The sequence below is a fragment of the Hyaena hyaena genome, unplaced genomic scaffold (assembly GCF_003009895.1).
Source record: "Hyaena hyaena isolate Hyena2069 unplaced genomic scaffold, ASM300989v1 scaffold_19, whole genome shotgun sequence".
Taxonomy (NCBI): Eukaryota; Metazoa; Chordata; class Mammalia; order Carnivora; family Hyaenidae; genus Hyaena; species Hyaena hyaena.
Window position 1 is genome coordinate 5,365,631 of NW_024080651.1, and position 21,135 is coordinate 5,386,765.

At 41.1% G+C, this 21,135-nt stretch overlaps 1 protein-coding gene across 1 annotated transcript in view; it reads left to right on the top strand.

The window, feature by feature from the left end:
* The window catches only part of RNF185 (ring finger protein 185), a 35,626-nt gene continuing 14,491 nt past the window's right edge, over positions 1-21,135 (top strand). Inside the window, exon 1 of the mRNA XM_039225849.1 lies at positions 1-118. The gene's annotated coding sequence lies outside the window, so the exon portion shown is untranslated. The remainder of the gene's footprint in view (positions 119-21,135) is intronic.

The following is a 21,135-nucleotide window of genomic DNA, read 5'->3' on the forward strand; positions in this document are numbered from 1 at the left end:
CCGGAGTTCGCGTAGAAGGGAATCGCAGCTTTTACCCGACAGCCTGAAGGGGCTGACTGGCGGGGCGGACGACGGACGGATAACCTGGAGTGTCCTCAGAGGCATTAGCTGACTAGAGGTAGGTACATGATGGGCTAGGGTGGCAGCGTAGGGGCCGTCGAGGCTGAGAGACGCGAGCAGGATTTCTGCCTTAACCAGGCCCACGGGTTGAGACACCTGCCCGAGCGGCGTAGAGACAACAACCTCAGCTCTGCCCCAGAAGAGAGCTCGAGCTGGCGCTGTGGTCTACCGTCCTGTGATTACAGTTTTGGGAAACTGAGGCCCTGAGAAGGGAAAGGCTCCCGTAGTAGGCACTCCTTTCCGGGCAGGGACTCATTCTCTCTGTTTCTGGCCTGAGGCCACCTCTCTCAGGTGGATGTGCTTTTAATGATTTTTACTTCGAGTAGAGAAGCCAAGGCCAGGAAGCGTGGTGAACAGAGTTGGTTTTGGCAGTAAGGAAGCCAACTTAGAGACTTTGCCCCTTAGAGCTTATTGTGCGTTATGGGCCCAGTCCGTTCCCTTTGTTGGGCCTCAGTTTCCTCATTTGTAAAATAGGGCAGTGTTCATCAAAATATGGCTCTTACCCAAAATATGGCTTTGAAATGCCCTGGGATACATGCTTTTACAATGCAGTACTCAGATAAGACCTCTGAATTAGAATCTGGGTTGGAACCTGGAAAACTGCGTTTTGAACGCACACCTCAGGATTCCTGTACATAGCGGATGTTTAAAACCCACTGATTTCAAGTGCTTTCCTGCTGTGAGAACTAGTTGTCCATTCTTTGGTTTGAGGCAGCTGGAGCCTGTTCCACATCTTTGGAAGAGTTGGGATGTTTAGCCCAGAAAAGAGAGTAGTGGAAGGAAACGGTCTTTTATTTTTAAGATTTTTTTTAACGTTTATTTTTTTTAGAGAGACAGAGCATGAGCAGGGGAGGGGCAGAGAGAGAGGCGAAGGCACAAAATCCGAAACCGTTTCTAGGCTCTGAGCTGTCAGCACAGACTTGATGCAGGGCTCGAACTCACGAGCTGTGAGATCATGACCTGAGCTGAAGTTGGCTGCTTAACCAACTGAGCCACCCAGGCGCCCCCAAGAAATTGTCTTTAAAAACAGGAAAAATTGTTATGGTGAAGAGAGCTTCCACTTTTATCTTTGGGGTTGAAAGAGGCAGAACTGGGACCAATAGGTGGATTCTACAGGAAGACAAGATTTTCACTCATAGAAGAACTTAATGCTGGTCAGTGATGACCAGCAATGGAATGGATTGCCTTCAGAGGTAATGAACTCCCTGTTGAAGGAGGTACATAGGTATTAGATGGCAGTCCTTTCCAATTTGAAATGTCTGATTCTGAGTAACTATTTTGAATCTTACTGTTGCTGATTGACTTCTTTTTTCTGGCCTCTCTTCTTGACACCTCCATCCCCACCAGCCTACATTTTCTAGAAGGCCAGTGGGTCTGAACTAATGCAATCTGTTCCTGGTTGTCCTGTGCACCATCCTTCTTTTCAAGGACTTTGGAATGGCCCATCTGATAAGGGATTCTTAATGTTTGTTGAATAACTAAGGAGATTCCCCACCCTATTGGTTTGTAGCTTATGTTCTTAGAATAACTTGGAAATGCTGCTGAAGACTTTGTGTTTGATCAGGAGAAGCCAGTGAACTCTTTGGATCACAGAACTGGGGACCCTTGGTCAGAAGGGCCCCTCAGGGTTATTCAGAGCAGTCTTTCCTCCCTGGGACGTAAATCCTTCTTTAATCCTCTCTCCAGCAATATGTTGTTAGCTGTTGTGTCTAATGAGAGAACTTTTGCAATCTGTCAGCTAACTTTTCATCGGGCATTTAAAACTAGTCCTCTTTTTTTTTTAATTTAAAAAAATATTTTATTTATTTCTGAGAGAGAGAGAGAGAGAGCATGAGCAGGGGAGGGTCAGAGAGAGAGGGAGACACAGAATCTGAAGCAGCCTCCAGGCTCTGAGCTAGCTGTCAGCACAGAGCCCGACGCAGGGCTCAAACCCATGAACCGTGAGATGATGACCTGAGCCGAAGTCGGATGCTTACCCGACAGAGCCACCCAGGCGCCCCTAAAACTAATCCTCTTAGGGTCATGACTTGCACGTTCATCCCCACTAACATAAACTACAGATAATGCTTCTATCATATCTTTTAGTTTTCTAATCAAATGTCAAAGTCCCTATTTTGTGATTTATAAAACTCCAAGCAGATCACTTTTTCAAAACCTATAAGAATGCTTACATTGCCCTATGGAACAAAGATTCAGTATTATGACCCAATTTTGTTCACATTCCCTCCACCCACCAAAATAGATTGGGTCTGAGCCAACACTTCCTGCTTGTGTTCACCTTCCTGCTTTGTTTGTGTTTCCTAGGGTTTAAAAAAAGGTGTGAAATGCTTTTTCAGATATTACCCAGGTGCTGGGTAAAATGATTGTAATTTGGCAATGTCTTTAACACTTCTTAATCTGAAAATTTCCTTTTCTTTTAAAATTTTTTAATTTTTATTTAGTTCTGAGAGAGAGAGAGAGAGAGAGAGAGAGAGACAGCATGAGCAGGGGAGGGTCAGAGAGAGAGGGAGACACAGAATCCGAAGAGAGAGAGAGAGAGAGAGAGAGAGACAGCATGAGCAGGGGAGGGTCAGAGAGAGAGGGAGACACAGAATCCGAAACAGGCTCCAGGCTCTGAGCTAGCTGTCAGCACAGAGCCCGACACAGGACTTGAACCCACAAACCGCGAGATCATGACCCGAGCTGAAGTTGGACACTTAACCGACTGAGCCACCCAGGCGCCCCTGAAAATTTTCTTTTCAAAAAGTACCTAAAGTGTGTTCTTCAGACCACTAGTCTGAAGAGATGTCTCTGAAAAAAAGTGTTCTGTAGTAAAAATAAATTTCAGAAATGCTTTATATTATCTTTTCTTGGAACTTCTCAGTATATAGTACCACATTAAAGACACTGAGATATCTTATGATAAAGAAACGTGTAACCTTGTTTAATGTACTCTTGCTAAACTTAATTGATTTAAAGCACTTTTTTTAATATTGTATTTATTTTTGAGAGAGAAAGAGTGAGCCCAGGAGGAGCAGGGAGGGAGACAGTCTCTAAAGCAGGCTCCTCATTGTCAGCACAAACTCTCAAACCCATGAACTGTGAGATCATGACCTGAGCTGAAGTCAGATGATCAACTGACTGAGCCTCTCAGGAACCTGTGAAACACTTTTTTTCTTTAAATTGAAGCACACATTGGCAAATTCTTTTTTTTTTTTTTTTAAGTTTATTTAGGTAATCTCTACACCAATGTGGGGCTTGAACTCACAACCCCAAGATCAAGAGTTGCATGCTTTTCCGAGTGAGCCAGCCAGATGCCCCTAACTTTGGCAAATTCTGGCCTAGAGAGTCTACATTTTATGGCCTATGGTCCAAGTCTTGCTCCATTGCCTGTTTTTTGATGGCATGTGAGCTAGGGATGGATTTTACATTTTTAAATGGTGGAGAATAAATCCAAAGAAGAATGATATTTTCAGGGAACCTGTGTGGCTGAACTGGTTAAGCGTCTGACTTTGGCTCAGGTCATGGTCTCCCAGTTTGTGAGATCAAGCTCCACTTCAGGCTCTCCACTATCAGAGTGGAGCCCGCTTCTGATCTTCTGGTTCCCTCTCTCTCTGCCCCTCCCCCATTCATGCTCTCCCTTTCTCTCAAAAATAAACATTAAAAAAAGAATGACATTTTGTGATATGTGAAAATTAATTTTTTTAATGTTTATTCATTTTTGAGAGACAGAGATAGAGCGTGAGTGGGGGAGACGGAGAAAGAGAGAGAGAGAGAGAGACAGAATCCAAAGCAAGCTCCAGGCTCTGAGCTGCCAGCACAGAGCCCAACTCAAGCCTCCAAGTCATGGACCTGAGCCGAAGTTGAAGCTTAACTGACTGAGCCACCCAGACACCCCAGCGCTTGTACTGTGATATGTGAAAATTAAAAGAAAATTAAAATTATAAATAAGATTTTATTGGAACACAGCCACACCCATTAATTTACAGATTGTCTTTGGCAGAAGAGTTGAGTAGTTGCCCCATAGACCATATGGTTCACAAAGTATAATGTATTTTTTTATATGGCGTTTACCGAAAAAACTTGCCAGCCCCTGAACTTGTACCATGTACATTTTTAAACTTTTTATTTTGAAATAATTTTGGACTGGGGCGCCTGGGTGGCTTAGTCGGTTAAGCGTCCGACTTTCACTTAGGTCATGATCTCGCGGTTCGTGGGTTCGAGCCCCGCGTCGGGCTCTGTGCTGACTGCCAGCTCAGAGCCTGGAGCCTGTTTCAGTCTGTGACTCCCTCTCTCTCTGACCCTCCCCTGCTCACGCTGTCTCTCTCTCTCTCCTAGAAATAAATAAAAAAAAAAACATTAAAAAGAATTTGAAATAATTTTGGACTTACAAAAATAATACACAAACTTCCTGTATACTTTTCACCCACTTTCCCTAATGTTAACGTTTTATATAACTGTGTTAAAAATATCTAAATAAATTTAACGTTAATACAGTACTAGCTGCCTAATCTATAGACTTTATTCAGATTTAGCCATTTGTCTTATGTCCTTTTTCTGTTCTAGGATACAATCTAGTTTCCCAGATTGCATTTAGTTGTCAGTGCCTCTTAATGACTAGCAATCTGAGACAGTTCTTCAGTCTTTTTTGTCTTTCATGACTGTAAACTTTTGAAGAGGACTGGCCAATTATTTTGTAGAATGTCTTTCAATTTACTTTGAAATAGAATTCGTATATCATGAAATCCATCAATTTAAATGTTTATGTATGTATTTTGAGAGAGAGAGAGAGAGAATATGCATGCGAGTGTGGGGGACGAGCAGAGAGAGGGAGAGAGAGTCCCAGGCAGACTCTGTAGTGATAGCGCAGAACCCAACAAGGGGCTTGATCTCACAACTGTGAGACCATGACCCGAGCTGAAATCAAGAGTTGGATGTTTAACCTACTGAGGCACCCAGTTGCCTCATAAAATTCACCATTTTAAAGAATACAATTAAGTAGTTTTTACTATGTTCACAAGGTTGTGCAACCATCACAACTATTTTAATCTCAGAACATTTTCATGTCTTCCAAAAGAAAATGTGTGTGTGTAGCATTCACTCCTTATTTTCCCCTTTTCCCATCCCCTGGCAATTAGTATGGATTCTTATAGTATGTGCCCTTTTTACAATATGTGGCCTTTTGTGTGGTTTCTTTGATTAAGCATAATGCTTTCATAGGATTCATCCATGCCGTGTCTTATATCAGTACTTCATTACTTTTTATTGATGAATAATATTTTGTTGTATGATTCTACCACATTTTGTTTATCCATTCATCAATTAATTAACACTTAGGTTGTTTCTTCCTTTTGGTTTTTATAACCAATGCTGCACATTCATCTACAGATTTTCATTTGAACATAATTTCGGTTCTCCTAGATGTGTATACCTGGGAGTGGAATTGCTGGATCGTATGGCAGCTTTTTGTTTAACTTTTTGAGAAACTGCCAAACTGTTTTCCACAGCAGCTGCACCATTTTATATTCCCATTACGAATATGTGAGGATTCCATTTTCTCCACAGGCCCTTCAACACTTGTCTTTGTCCGTTTTTGTTGTTGTTGTTATTATATCCACCCAGTGGTTGCAAAGTGGCATCTCATTGTGGTTTTTATTTTCATTTTCCTAATGATTGATGATACTAAACATCTTTTCATGTGTATATTGGCCATCTGGGTGTCGTCTTTGGAGAAATGTCTATTCAAATCCTTTGCCCATTTTGTAATTGAGTAATTTGTCATCATGCACAATTTTGCATGCAAATATTCAAAGAGATTCCCTGAAGCCCCTTGAAGTAACTCAGAGTGAGCTGAACTGCAAAATATGAGGCAAAGCCAGTAACACCCTGATCTGAATGGAGTTGGATTTGGACATACTGAAGCATAGAGTAATTGTCCCGTTGAAACTGCTGACCATTCAGAGCATGTCCAACCTCAACTACTACTGCTGACCATGCAGAGCTGGGGTGTTCATGGTCAAGTAAAAGAGGTCCTACCGTATTATTCAAAATGTGATAAGACCACTAGGAGATCCTGCCACCTGGGAGCTACTCTCATGGTTGTCTGGTCACAGGCAGGGAGTAGAGGAGTCAGTGGTAGTTTGGGACATTTTCTGGACTTGGGATATTTGACAGCTGTTTGTGGTAGCAGAACCACCAGTGCACCCATGCCTCTTTTGACCCCAAAGCATTTGGCTATAACCAGATTATCTTAAACATATAATTAAAAAATAAACCAGTAATTTTAAAAAGTTTTTACAAAGATGGAGCAGCTGGGTGGCTCAGTCAGTTACGTGTCCGACTCTGATTTTGGCTCAGGTCATGATCTCATGGTATGTGGGATCAAGCCTCTACATTGGGCTGTGTGCTCACAGAGCAGAACCTGCTTGGGTTTCTCTCTCCTTCTCTCTCTGCCCCTCGCCCTATTTGCTCTCTCTTTCTTTCAAAATAAATAAACTTAAAAGTAAATAAATGAAATAAACTTTAAAAAAAATTTTAATTTTTTTAGTGTTTATTTATTTTTGAAATTTTTTTTTTTTTATGTTTTATTTATTTCTAGGAGAGAGAGAGAGACAGCGTGTACAGGGGAGGGTCAGAGAGAGGGAGTCACAGACTGAAACAGGCTCCAGGCTCTGAGCTGGCAGTCAGCACAGAGCCCGACGCGGGGCTCGAACCCACGAACCGCGAGATCATGACCTAAGCGAAAGTCGGACGCTTAACCGACTAAGCCACCCAGGCGCCCCAGTGTTTATTTATTTTTGAAAGAGAGAGAGACAGAGTGCAAGCTGGGGATGGGTAGTGAGAGAGAGGGAGACACAGAATTGGAAGCAGGCTCCAGGCTCTGAGCTGCCAGCACAGAGCCTGACACGTGGCTCGAACCCACGAACTGTGAGATCATGACCTGAGCCGAAGTTGGATGCTCAAACCACTGAGCCCCTCAGGCACCCCTAAAAATATTTTTTAAAATACAAGTTTTTGCAAAGACAGAAAACATTTTAATTTTCAGTGCTTCTAATGCTTGGCTACAGTAAACTAAATGAGTGTTAATTTTAGTTTTTCACCTCACTGTACATGTGTACCAATAGTAAGAGTGTTTTTATTGTGATAAATTTTTTTAAATTCATGGACAATTGTGATTTTTCCCTATTGATTATTATGATCAATTTTTGTAGCTTCAGCTTGCATTTTTATTGTGTGCACTACTGTGCCAAGCAAGGATTGTCTTATGTTATCCTTAGGCATTTTATTTGTCAATAGAATTTGTGTCCATAATAAAGAAATATAGTCCAAAATGCAAAATCTTTGCATTCAACTAAGAGGGTATATCGTTCAAGAGGACTGATGTGCACTGTTCCCCCTTTACTTCAGTCTTAGTGCCATATTAGGAGCCTTCTTAGCATTAGGGGCTTGAAAGTTTAGAAACTATATGTTTCTTTTTCCAAAGATTAATTGGTCTATGAAAGGAGAGTGAAAGGAGTGGGGGATGAGGAATGAGATAGTTATCCTCACAATTTGGAACCAAATAGAACATTGATTTAGTCATTCATTCATTTAACAAGTATTTTTTTTAATGTTTGTTTTATTTTTGAGAGAGAGACAGAGCGTAAGGGGGGAAGGGATAGAGAGAGAGGGAGACACAGAATCTGAAGTAGGCTCCAGGCTCTGAGCTGTCAGTACAAGGGCTCAAACCCATGAACTGTGAGATCATGACCTGAGCTGAAGTTAGACGCTTAACCAACTGAGCTACCCAGACACCCCTCATTTAACAAGTATTTTAATAGAGTATATAGAAATTTAAATGGGAGACATTACAGTATAGATAGCACAGATCTTTCTTATTGGTTTAGAAAGAAGAAAGGATTTAGCCAAGTGCCAAACTTTAAAGATGCAAGGAAAAAAGCATATTCTGGGGGAACAGTAGGTGAGAGGACATGTAATTCATGCATGGTATGGGTGGGAAATTTAGCCTTCATTAAGAGCAGAGATAGTTCATGCATGGTAATAGAGAAAAAAGAATATAAGACTACAGAGAGAGCCAGGTTGTCTTATTTGGAAGTAGGAAGATAAGGCAGATCACATTTTAATTTTTTCAGTGAAATAATAAGGATGGTCATTAGTAAAGGAGAAGAGAAAGTAGAGGCTGTTTGTAATTGAAGGAGTAAAAAATTATGAAATGGCCCTCACAGATTGATAAATTAGATTGACTCTGAAACTATGGAAAGATTGCTGGAAATTGCAAGGGGTCTTTTGAGGTCATAAATTCAAGGTAAAGTGACTTGCACCAAATTACCTCTTCCTTGTCTGGGCATATTCAGGTTTTTTTAATGTATCAATAAATAGGAGGGCATTGGTTTACTGGTTTACATTTTTAAAATGGTCGTGATAATAAAGTTTATTTCTAGTTTTTATTTACTTATGTATTTATTTTTAAATTTACATTCGAGTTAGCATACAGCAATGACTTCAGGTGGTTTACATTTTTTTAAAGTAAATTCTTTAACAGAAACTAAGGGAGAGGAAGGAAATTATGGAGGTATGCATATGGATAAAAGGATGGATCATGAGATCTGAATAAGATAAAAGGGAAGTAAGCACTTGAAGAGTCTTTTTTTTTTTTTTAACATTTATTTATTTTTGGCAGACAGAGAGACAGAGTGTGAGCAGGGGAGGTGCAGAGAGAAACGGAGACACAGAATCGGAAGCAATGCAGGCTCTGAGCTGTCAGCACAGAGCCCGATGCAGGCTCGAACTCACCAACTGCGAGATCATGACCTGAGCCGAAGTCGGCCACTTAACCAACTGAGCCACCCAGGCTCCCCATGAAGAGTCTTGATATACAGTAAAAAAGGGATAAAGTTAATGAACTAGCCATCCCAGTTATTTGAAGGTTTATCAAACTGAGTAAGTAGTAGGAGGAAATTTCCTAGAATTTAGGAAGTGGTGGTCAGATGATGAAACTACTGAAATACATGTTTTTTGTTGTTAATTAAGTAGGCTCTACGCCCAACTTGGGGCTTGAACTCACGAAATCAGGAAATCAAGTCATATGCACTACCAACTGAGCCAGCCAGGTGCCCCTGAAATACATGTTTTAAGAGTCCAGTATAGTAAATGACAAATTTTAGAGCATGGCCACAGAAGTGGGTTGGTGAAGTCGGGTAGAAAACAAGATCTTAAGGAAGAGCTTAGAGAGCAAGTGGCTGAAGTAGGTACTAGACAGGTTATCTCTGGAGATATTGAAAATACTCTTAATAATGTGGTGGAGAGAAGTGCACAGAGAGAAAGGACATGACCAAATACGTCAAAAGAAATGTGTGCATTGAATAGATTAGGCTAGGTAGTCAGCTACATTGATAATCTATTGATAATAAATTCTGTTTAGCACTACTTTGAACCAATCTTTTTGTGTCTTCGTGCGGTGAATTATGCAGTGTTGTGTCAGGAGGTTATAGAGAAGTATCTTTGCAGGTGTTAGTGCGGGTAGGAGGGAAAGGGGGATATCTGCTGACCACCATTAAATTTTTCTTTGTTCAGTGTTCAACCTAGGGTTGAAACTATGATGCAAAGAAGTGAGGGCTATTTAGCAAGGAATTAGGACTGTATGAAATACAGAGGTTTCTTTCAACCTAAATAAATTCTCCACATTTATTTCGTGGTTTTTAATAAGCCCTATTCCCCTTATTAATTGGTATCACAGTACCTTAAAAAGGACAAATAACATTGGGACTTGTTTTTAGAAATAATCAGGGCCGCCTGGGTGGCTCAGTCAGTTAAGTGTCCAACTTTGGCTCAGGTCATGATCTCGCAGTTCGTGGATTTGAGCCTCATGTTGGGCTCTGTGCTGACAGACAGCTCAGAGGCTGGAGACTGTTTCAGATTCTGTATCTCCCTCTCTGACCCTCCCCTCCTCACGCTGTCTCTCTCTCCCTCTCCCTCTCTCTCTCTCTCAGAAATAAATAAAACATTTAAAAAACGAAACAATCAGGAAGTTCTAGATTAAAACTATTTTGGGTGAGTGGCACAAAACAGTAATTTTAATTGTGAAAGTAATATATGCTCATTTTAGACATTTTGGAAACTACAGAAAAGCTTCCCTCTCTTCCCATCTCCTAATTCCCATTGTCTCTAACTCCATTATCTGAAGAGAACGTTTATTACAGTTGCTTTATTTCCTTGTTTCTCCCCCACTGTGTACATTTTTATTGATTAGAATCATTCACTGCACTTAGTTCTATAGCTTGCTTTTTCCTGTTAGCATTGTAATGTTAATGTCTCCATGCTTTTGCCAGCCTTTTCTGTAAGCATTGCTTCTGATACATTTACTTAACAATTCACTTATTTGATAAGTCAGCAAACCTTATTGTGTAGATAAGATACATACAGCAATTAATCAGCATGTTCTTAGTGAGTGGAAATTTGGTTTTCTTTCTAATAAGGAGCCTAGATTCTTTGTTAAAAACTTTTATTGTGGTAAAATATACATTACAGAATTTACTATTTTAACCATTTTTGAGTGTACAATTCAGTGGCTTTAAGTACACTTACAATATTGTGCAACCACCATACTTATCTTTCCAAAACATTATCATTACCCCATAAAGAAACTCTATGCCCATTAAACAATAACCTCCCATTCACCCCTCATCCTAGTTCTGGTCACCTCTAATCCACTTCTGGTCTCTATGAATTTGTCTTTTATAGATATTTTTTCTCTTTTTTTTAAAGACAGTATTCACTCATTTTTATTTCATTTTTTTTTAAAAGTAGGCTCCACACCCATCATGGGGCTTGAATTCATGTCCCTGAGATCAAAAGTCATGCTCCACCAACTGAGCCAGCCAGACACCCCTATTGTAGATATTTTCTATTAAAGGAATCATATGATAAATTACCTTTTGTGGAAATATAAGGATCTTTTTTCCAATTTTTAAAAAATGTTTATTTTTGCAGCTGTCTTAGCGCAGTGGGCAGTGCGTCAGTCTCATAAAAAATGTTTATTTTTGAGAGAGTGCGCACACACACGTGCATGCAAGCAAGTAGGGGAGGGGCAGTGAGAGAGGGAGACACAGAATCCAAAGCAGGCTCCAGCCTCTGAGCTGCCAGCACAGAGCCCGATGTGGGGACCTAACCCACGAACCACAAGGTAATGACCTGAGCTGAAGGCAGACACTTAACTGACTGAGCCACCCAGGCGCCCCCTCCTAATTTTTTTAAATATAGTAAAATACACATAACATAAAATTTATCATTTTAACCATTTGCAAGTATATAGTTCAGTGGTATTAAGTACATTCATATTGTTGTGCAGCCATCATCCATCTCCAGCTGAAAACTGGAACTCTATACCGTTTAAGCAGTAACTTGTCAGTCCCTTTTCTCATCTATGCCTGGCAACCACAGTTCTTTCTGTCTCTATGATTTTGACTACTCTAAATACTTCATATAAGTGGAGTCCTACAGCGGTGCCTGGGTGGCTCAGTCTGTTAAGCGTCTAGCTCAGATCATGATCTCACGGTTCATGAGTTTGAGCCCCACATCAGGCTCTGTGGTGACAGCTCAGAGCCTGGAGCCTTCTTTGGATTTTTTGTCTCTCTCTCTGACCCTCCCCTTGCTTGCAATCTGTCTCTCAAAAATAAGCATTAAAAAAAACTTTTAAATAAGTGGAGTACTACAGTATTTGTCTTTTTGCTACTGGTTTATTTCACTTAGGATAATGTCCTCAAGGTTCATCCATGTTGTAGTGTGTATCAGAATTTTCTTCCTTCTTAAGGCTGAATAATGCTGCATGGTATGCATATACCACATTGTGTTTATCCATTTACTTATTATTATTCTTTTTAATGTTTTATTTATTTCTGAGAGAGAGAGAGAGACAGCGTGAGCAGGGGAGGGCCAGAGAGGGAGGAAGACACAGAATCTAAAGCAGGCTCCAGGCTCTGAGCTAGATGTCAGCACAGAGCCTGACACGGGTCTCAAACCCACGAACCATGAGATCATGACCTGAGCCGAAGTCGGATGCTTCACTGACTGAGCCACCCAGGCACCCCTTGGAGGGAGTTTTTAAAGATGGACAGCTCTCTGAATATGAGAGTGGATCCTGGGCTAAAGTCCAGGAAAATTACTTGTCTTTACTTATTGCTGCCTCTGCAGAGGTGGTTTTCAGTGTGAGATGCTTTTTTTTTTTTTTTTTTAAATGGCAGTTAAATTCTCACTAGACCATAGACTTCCTGAGGACAGGAACCAGACTTTGTCTGATTTATATTTATCATTGAGCATGGTCCTTAGCCATTCTCCAAATGTTTCCCAAACTGCTCTAACAATTAATGTCAGGTGGCTCAGAACACAAATGTGATTGACTTGTAGAAGTCAGTCTTACATATTATTCAGAATATCATTTTGGTTTTATTATTTTAAACCATAGTTGTTTTATCTTATATGTGTTCTCCTGATGGTCCCCCTTGGGACCTCCTATTGAAAGGAGAAGCTTTGTCAAGTATGAGCTGGATGTTTTTAAATGCTTAGAAAGTTTTCTCCTTGGGGCACCTGGTTGGCTCAGTCGGTTAAGTGTCTGACTCCTGACTTTGGCTCAGGTCATGATCTCATGAACTCATGGTTCTTGAGTTCAAGCCCTATGTCAGGCTCTGCACTAGCAGGCAGATCCTATTTGGGATTCTCTCTCTGCCCCTGCCCTGCTCACTCCTGCTTGCATTCTCTTTCTCTCTCTCTCCCTCTAACTCCTTCAAAATAAATAAACTTTATTTTAAAAAGTTTTCTCATTAATTAGTTAAATCTTGTCATTCATATTCTTTTTATATTCTACTTTCAGAGTATTTTATATATGCCTCTTTAACTCAACCTCAGGTAAAATCTGATTTAATGAGATTTTATAGAATCTGTATTAACAATAATTTACTGACTGTACAAAAGCAAAAGCAAAAGTCTCATTTTGAAAACTTTTCTGGAGGCGCCTGGGTGGCTAGTCAGTTAAGTATCTGACTTTGGCTCGGTTATGATCCTCACATTTCGTGAGTTCAAGCCCCGCATCAGGCTCTCTGCTGTCAGCACAGAGCCCACTTTGAATAAAAAATAAGGGTGCCTGGGTGGCTCAGTCGGTTAAGTGTCTGACTTCAGCTCAGGTCATGATCTCGCAATTTGTGAATTTGAGCCCTGCATCAGGCTCTGTGCTGACAGCTCTGGAGCCTGCTTCAGATTCTCTGTCTCCCTCTCTCTCTGCCCCTCCCATGTTCTTACTCTCTCTCTCTCTCTGTGTCTCTCAATAATAAACAGTAAACATTTAAAAAAATGATAAAGGAAGGGTAGACATAATTATTCCATTTGCATGTAAGAACCCTGGCTTAGTGAGTGGCAGAGCTGAGCATCGGACTAGGTCCTCTGGCTCCAGATTCTTCCTTCCTCTATTATCCTAGAAGTCCACAGCCCTTAATTGAGATCAGTCTAATCTGAAGATGTTTGCTTTAATACAATATTTTATGCAATTACATTGGTTTGAATTGAAATTGGCAGATCCCCATCATTCATTCATAAGCATTTATCAAACATTTACTTTGTATCGGGCACTGTGCTTGTGGCTCTAGGAGGTGTCTGACTTAGAGTGAGAAATAGAAAGTTCAGTGAATAATTCAACTTTCAGTAGTTATCTTTAATAGAGGTGGGTACCAACCTGGGAAAATCCAAGCCTTTTTCTGATGCAAATCCCTGATTTTGTGGGGGTTTTTTGTTTGTTTGTTTGTTTTTCATTTCTTTAAGAGTTTAGGCAATACTTTTTTTTTTTAATGTTTGTTTATTTTTGAGAGAGAGACAGTGTGAGCAGGGGTGGGGGAGGGGCAGAGACAGAGGGGGAGAGACAGAACTCGAAGTGGGCTCCAGGCTCCATGCTCTCAGCACAGAGCCCAACGCAGGGCTTGAACTTTTTTACTTTAAAACAAAGTCACTCTGCGCACCTGGGTGGCTCAGTCAGTTAAGCGTTCAACTTTGGCTCAGGTCATGATCTCAAAGTTTGTGAGTTCAAGCCCTGCGTTGGGCTCTGTGCTGACAGCTCAGATCCTGGAACCTCCTTCAGATTCTGTGTCTCCCCCTCTCTCTGCCCCTCCATGCTCATGCTCTGTCTCTCTTTGTCTCTCAATAATAAATAAAAATGTTAAAAAAAATTTTTAATCTATAAAAAAGTCACTCTAAAACAGTTGTTAATTTAACATTTCCAGTTCTGAAAAACATCACTGAAGAGTATATATATATATATATATACACACACACACACACATATATACATATATATATATATTTTTTTTTTTTTTGAGAGTGTGAGCTGGGGAGGTGCAGAGAAAAAGAATCTGAAGTGGGCTTCATGCTGACAGCAGAGAGCACAATACAGGGCTCAAACTCATGAACCATGAGATAATGACCTGAGCCGAAGTTGAACACTTAACCGACTGAGCCACCCAGTCACACCAAAAATATCTTGTTCTTTTAGGATACTGATTTCTACAACTTCAGTTGGCTAAACTGAGTCATATTGAGTTGTATAGTTCTAGGTACTCCTGGTGGTCAGGTCCATCAACCCACACACATTTATGGGGTGTTCTTGAGGTGCCTGGCCCTGTGCTGAGTAAGACACCTGGACGCTGTGTCGGGGCTCAAAGAGACAGACATATGAAGAGATCACTGAGGTGCTGTCTTGGGAGTTGGGAAGGTTTGCCTCTGACTGGCTCTGTGACCATGGTCAAATGACTTAACTAATCTAAGTCTTAATCTAACATCCCTGGGGATGCTAATAATGGTATAGTGGTGTTTACACTATAGGATATAGGCAGGCTATAAAGATTAAATGAGATAATTTATGTAAAGGGCACTGAGTGTTAGATGATACTATTCATGGTGATAATAAATATAACAAATGACTCTTATTTTTAATACTTTCAGGGAAAGTCGGATTTTGCTCGGATCAAACTAAATGTGCCCCATTCTGGATTTTCTCGTACACAGCTCTGATGTTTCTATGCCTTCAAAGAATGATGGTCATTTAGAAAGAGAAGTTGTGACTCATTCATTCAGCAAATTAAACAAGTACCTGCTGATTACATAGCTCTGTAGGGAATATAAAGAAGCACTACACCTTCAGTGTACTCCATGAGACCTTACAGGGAGGGGAAATGAACATTTCTTAAGCACTTAACTATGTTGGCACTGTGCTAGTCCCTTATTGTTGTATCTCTCTCTCTTTTTTTTTAATGTTTATTTGTGAAGGAAAGAGAAGCAGAACATGAGCAGGGGAGGGGCAGAGAGAGAGGGAGACACAGAATCTGAAATGGGCTCTATTCTCTGAGCTGTCAGCACAAAGCCTGATGGCAGGGCTAGAACTCACGAACTGTGAGATCATGACCTGAGCCGAAGTCAGTCGCTCAACTGACTGAGTCACCCAGGTGTCCCTGTTGTATCTCTTTAATTCTTATAAACTATCCTTTGAGGAAGGTAATAGCACCTTATACACATATGAGTAAAACAAAGGCTCAGAGAGAAAATGACATCTAAAGTTACAGAGTGACAGAGCTGAGATTTGAACTCAAAGCCATCAAATTCCTCTGCCATGCATGTTTTTAAAGACAAAAGTCCTGGGGCACCTGGGTAGCTCAGTTGGTTAAGCGTCCAACTTTGGCTCAGATCATGATCTCGTGGTCCGTAAGTTTGAGCCCCGCATCGGGCTCTGTGCTGACAACTCAGAGCCTGGATCCTGCTTCAGATTCTGTGTCTTCCTCTCTCTCTGCCCCTCCCCCGCTCATGCACTGTCTCTCTCTGTCTCTCAAAAATAAATAAATTTTAAAAAAAATTTTTTTAAAAGACAAAAGTTCTTAAAAAGTTAAAGAATATTTTAAGACAGTAAAGGATGACAAAAGGCAGCTCTTAGGTGACCCTTAAAAGATTGTGCTAGGGATTATCCAAATCTTGTTTCATCCTTTCTTAGGAAACCTAGTAAGCTTTAAGAAAAAGCATTGAAGTTTAAAACAAAACAAAGAAAAACCCTTTCGATTCAGAAATAGCAGAAGAAAATGTGAAGAAGTAGGAACACCTGACCCCAGACTCCCTACTCAGATATGGAGGGCACAAGGACTCTTAAGGCCTTTTCTTCCTGCCTCAGTCCCAACCCTTGTTACCTTACCACTTCTGTATGTGCCCTGGACTCCAGCCACTGAACTCATCACAATAAATTGTCCACTCGTCCTATGTGCTGTATGTTCATCCTCCCCACCATACCCTGTCTGCCGTTATGTACTCTGTGCATACTTTTGTCAGCACTCAGCACATAAGATTGCCTTGTTGGTTTATTTGTCTGTGTCCCCCTAGATAAACCCTTTATCTCTGTATCCTGAATACTTGGCAAATAAGCTGTCTAATAAATCTTTGAAGGTAAGAGAGGGGTTTGTTGAACAGATAGGGAGGCTAAAGGGTGCCATAGAAAAGGACCAGTGAGTGCATCCCTAAGGAAAAGAGGCCAATCTTTTCAGCTTCCTTTGTCCTTTTAGACTTGAAAGGCCGTTCATGCCCTTGGTCCTGTATTTGAGGGCTAGGCCTCTGGGACCTACCTAAACTCCATTTTAGACTCTGAAATTTTACAGCCTGGTTTCCATGTGTTCCAAGTTCCAATCAGCTTACTCAGATTCCTTCCCACTCCAAACTTCTGTGAGTGTGATGTAGACATTCTCAGAATGCATGTCTCGCCTCTGCCTAAATGTGGTCCAACAGCATCCTAATGAGCAGCACAGACAGGCTCAGGCTTGCTACAGTTCCTGGAAGAAAGCTTCTGTATGAACAAGTAGGTGCCCACAGGAACAAGAACTCTGCTGGGTACCTGCTTGGATCATGCCAATTATTTATTACCCAAATTTATAGTCTTCATAATTAGGATTAACATTTTTAGATGCCTCGGTATACCCTGGTCCAGGAATTTTTAGTGTTTTAAGGGGTAGAGAAGGTAGATTTTGAATACCTGCTGTTCTCTAGAATCAGAACTGAATACAAGAATGTTATGAAGAGATTTCTTCATGAGGTCAAGTTCCCCAATGTTTCCTGCAGGGACATGCAACTTTTGCTTTTTTTCCCTTGCTCAGGTCCTGTGAGGTAGGCCAGGCCAGCTCTGAGAAGGTAATGGGAATGAGGCTGGAAGTAAATTTCAGCTTCCAAGCTCTGCATTCCTAAGGGATCATCAGGTATTGCAAATCTGCTTTAGTCCTAGCACCACACGTGCCACTCTGGACACCTCAAATTTAGGAAGTGTTTTTTAAAACTAGGTATGAATTTGTTTCTTTAATGGTTCACTCTATCTTGGATGGAGCAGGTGCTGGCTGGTTTGAGATCTCAGCAGACTTGTCCCCCAACCCCCAGGTTTATCTGAGCTCTTCATTGTGCCTGTAGACTGTACCTGGGGTGTGTGTATTCTGAAGGACAGGCCCTGAGGTCACTGTCCCTCCCAAACTCCGTGCTGTGCCATTTTGCTTTGTGCTTTTGGTAGAGTTCTTCCCTGCTTGCGAGATGGGTTTCCAAAATTCTTCATCAAAGAATCACCTGGAGTGGAAGGTAGGGACACTTATTTAAAAATACTATAGATTCTTGGGCACTATCCATATCAAAATCCTACTTAAGTCACTGGGGAGGCCTAGGAACCAGATTTCTGGGAGGGTGCCTTATTTTGGAAAAACAGGCAAGTTTGATGGAGCCCCTTGTTAAGAATTCTTATAATTTTCCATATGTCTTCGTTAGCTCCTATTCTATCCAGAGCTTCAACTTGGCCTTGCTCTTCTTTGTGACCCCCCTCCACATACACAGTTGGTAGCCCCAAGCATCAAATGTAGTCGGTATTGGAGATCTGTGGATTGAAGGCATAAATGCATGAGTGGTGAGTTTGCTTCACACTCCAAAGAACACAAAAGTTGTAGCACTGCACAATGAATTTGAAGGAAATAAAGACCAGGTATTTTATTTTGTAAAGCTGCATATTAAAGGATAGAGTGTCAGAATGAAAAGAGCACTGATATTGTGTTGCAAAGTCTGAATCTGGCACTATATGATGCTCTGGCATTGGGCAAGTCCTCTAACCTCCCTGGCCTGATGTCCTCATCTGTAAAATGGAATGTAAAATAGTAAAAGCTATTACCTCAGCAGACTGGTAGTAGATGTGAATGTGTTTGAAAAGCAGAAAGTAGATTCACATCAGGAGTAAAGAATGGTCAGAGTAGGGACGGGCACAGAACCAGCCACAACAAGGTTGCCGTGTGGTCAAGTTGAAGTTCATAGTTCCTATAGAGACCAAGAGAAAGTTTTCCTAAGATGGCAGCTCAGGCATGTTCAGGGCCTGCCTCCATTTTACTCTGTCCACTTACTGTGCCAACCAGGTCCCTCTGTCCTCTGCCACTGTCCCATTCCTTCTGGGCCCATGAAGCTGTGGCCACATTCTCTCATTCTACAGGTGTTCAGTGGACAGTCCCCAGGGAAGACTGCTCATCTCTGCCGTGCCGCCTTGGTATGGTGAGGTTCCTGTGCATGAGGGTAGGGAGGAGGTGAGGAGAGGTCTCTCCAGGGATAGGTGTGTGGTTCCAGGGCCCAGGGTATATTGCAAAGAGAGGTTTATGAGCAGCTGGCCTGGGAGTTAACCAAAACTGATCACATGTGCCTGCACCCACTCACTCAGCAAATATTTGCCTACTAGGAGGAGGCTTTAGAGCCTGAGTAGTGACCACGTGGTCAGTCTACTAAAAATTAGCATGAGAGTGATATAGTCTGCTTGGAGTTGGATTGTGCAGCCGTATCCCAATGCCTGACCTGCTGCAAGCTTGCTACTGCCTGCACACTGAGCTGTCTGTCCTGTTACTGTCCCGTGACTGTTCCCACTCCAACACTGACCTTGATCCTGACTACCCCCTTAAACCTTATATCCCTAAGGAATATGAGCCATGCAGAGCCTTGTTGGGTTTGGGAAGCAGAGAGGTAATGGACCAGGGTAAGAGGTGTCTATGTACGTCTCTCTAGTAGCAGCAGCCCCCCTCCTACCTTGGTGGGCCCTCTGGGTCACTTATTATCTCATAGGGTCACCTTCACAGCCCTGTAGGAGGCATGACACCCTCACTTTTCAGGTGAAAATAGAGATTGTAGCCTTTAAGCTATCTACTCAGAGTGGTAGAGTCAGTACTTAAACTCAGACCTTTTCAGGATTGGGAAAAACTGGAACATTGGAAAATGGCTTGTGTTTTTGGTTTTTTAAATGCATTGTTGTTCTTTTGTCTCATTTCAAAATTAATACATGTAAAAATGTCGGTTTTGTAAATGTGGAGGACTTAGAAAGTATAAATTACTATCTCTAAGCTCCCACCAATGCAGATAGTCACTATTAACAGTTTGGTATGTTTTTCTACAGTTTAAAAGACATTTTATAATAATTATATCATTATTATCATAAATGTAATGTTACACATGCATTTTACAATTTCTTTCAAAATAAATTTTTAATGGTTATTTTGGCAGGGGGGGGGGGGCAGAGAGATAAGAAGACACAGAATCTGAAGCAGGCTCCAGGCTCTGAGCTGTCAGCACAAGGCCGACAAGGCACTTGAACCTATGAACCATGAGATCATGACCTGAGCCAAAGTCAGATGCTTAACCAACTGATCCACCCAGGAGTCCCCAGTTTTTTAAAATGTTATTGTAAAAGTAATACCTGTTTGTCATAAAACATTAAAACAGGATAAGAATATAAAACTCAAATTTCCCATCCCCTGACCCAAGAAATAATTGTTGATAGTTTAGTTTGTGCCTTTTAGGCATTTTCTTTTTATATATTTGTATGTGTGTTCATTTATATATTTTGTTTTTACTCAAATTCAGGGACATATTCTTCTGCAACCTAACATGTTTCTAAAATACCTTTTATTATGGAAATTTATAATGCACACAAAAATCAGCTAATGGAACAAATCCCCGTTCATCATCCAGCTTCAAAAACCATCACCTTCTCTGTTCTTCATTTTTTCTCTCCATTTTCACTTCTTCCCCTGGAGTATTTTAAAGCCAGTCCCAAATATCATCCCATCATAAATATTTAAGTGTGTGTTTCTAGCAGATGAGTATTTTCTAAATTATGCAATACCATTATCTTACTCAATAAAATTAATAATAATTCCTTAATATCAACTAAATACCCAGGCTAAATCTAATTTTTGACAGTCATCTCACAAATGTGTTTTTACAATTGGTTTGTTTGAATCTGGTTCCAGTGAGATCCACACGCTTCCATTGGCTGATAAGTCTCAATCTTGAACTCCATGCACCACTTATGCTATTTATTTTTTAGAGAACTGGGATTATTTGTCCTATGAAAGGTCCACGTTCTGGATTTGCTGATTGCACCCTCCTGGAGTTGTTTAAAACATGCGTCTATGCCCCATATTTTCTGTAAGTGGGTAATTTATTTTAGAGATATATTTAGAGTCTATGTATTAAGAATGCTTCATTGTTGGTGATGTGTACTTCCTGTTGTATCATATCAGGAGACTGTCATTAAAATTGATCAGTGAACCTGACTTTATGATATGATTGTCTTTCCACTTCTGTACACATAGACCTTAATTTTAATAGATAAATGTATTTTAAAGAAACTCACACATGTCTGGTACTTGAGTTGGAATGACATGTGAAGGCCATAACATGGCCCTCAGAAGCAGGCTCCATCCTAAGAAGAGAACAGTTGTATATGGAGAGAAAGAAGCACTGGGTCAGGGGGAAAGTCTTGGAGCTGAGGCCAGTGAGGCACTGGTGCTGCCAGCAGCCAGCTGCCCTTCTGGGACATTATGTAAAATGATGTAACTACATGAAAAAGTAGTGAGGCGGTCTTCTCTCACTGCTCAAGTCACTGAGCCACTGTCATGAGGAGGGTGCCTGTGAGTCCAGAGTTCTAAGTTGGAGGTGCGTAGGGAGCCTTCTTAGTTTGAGAAA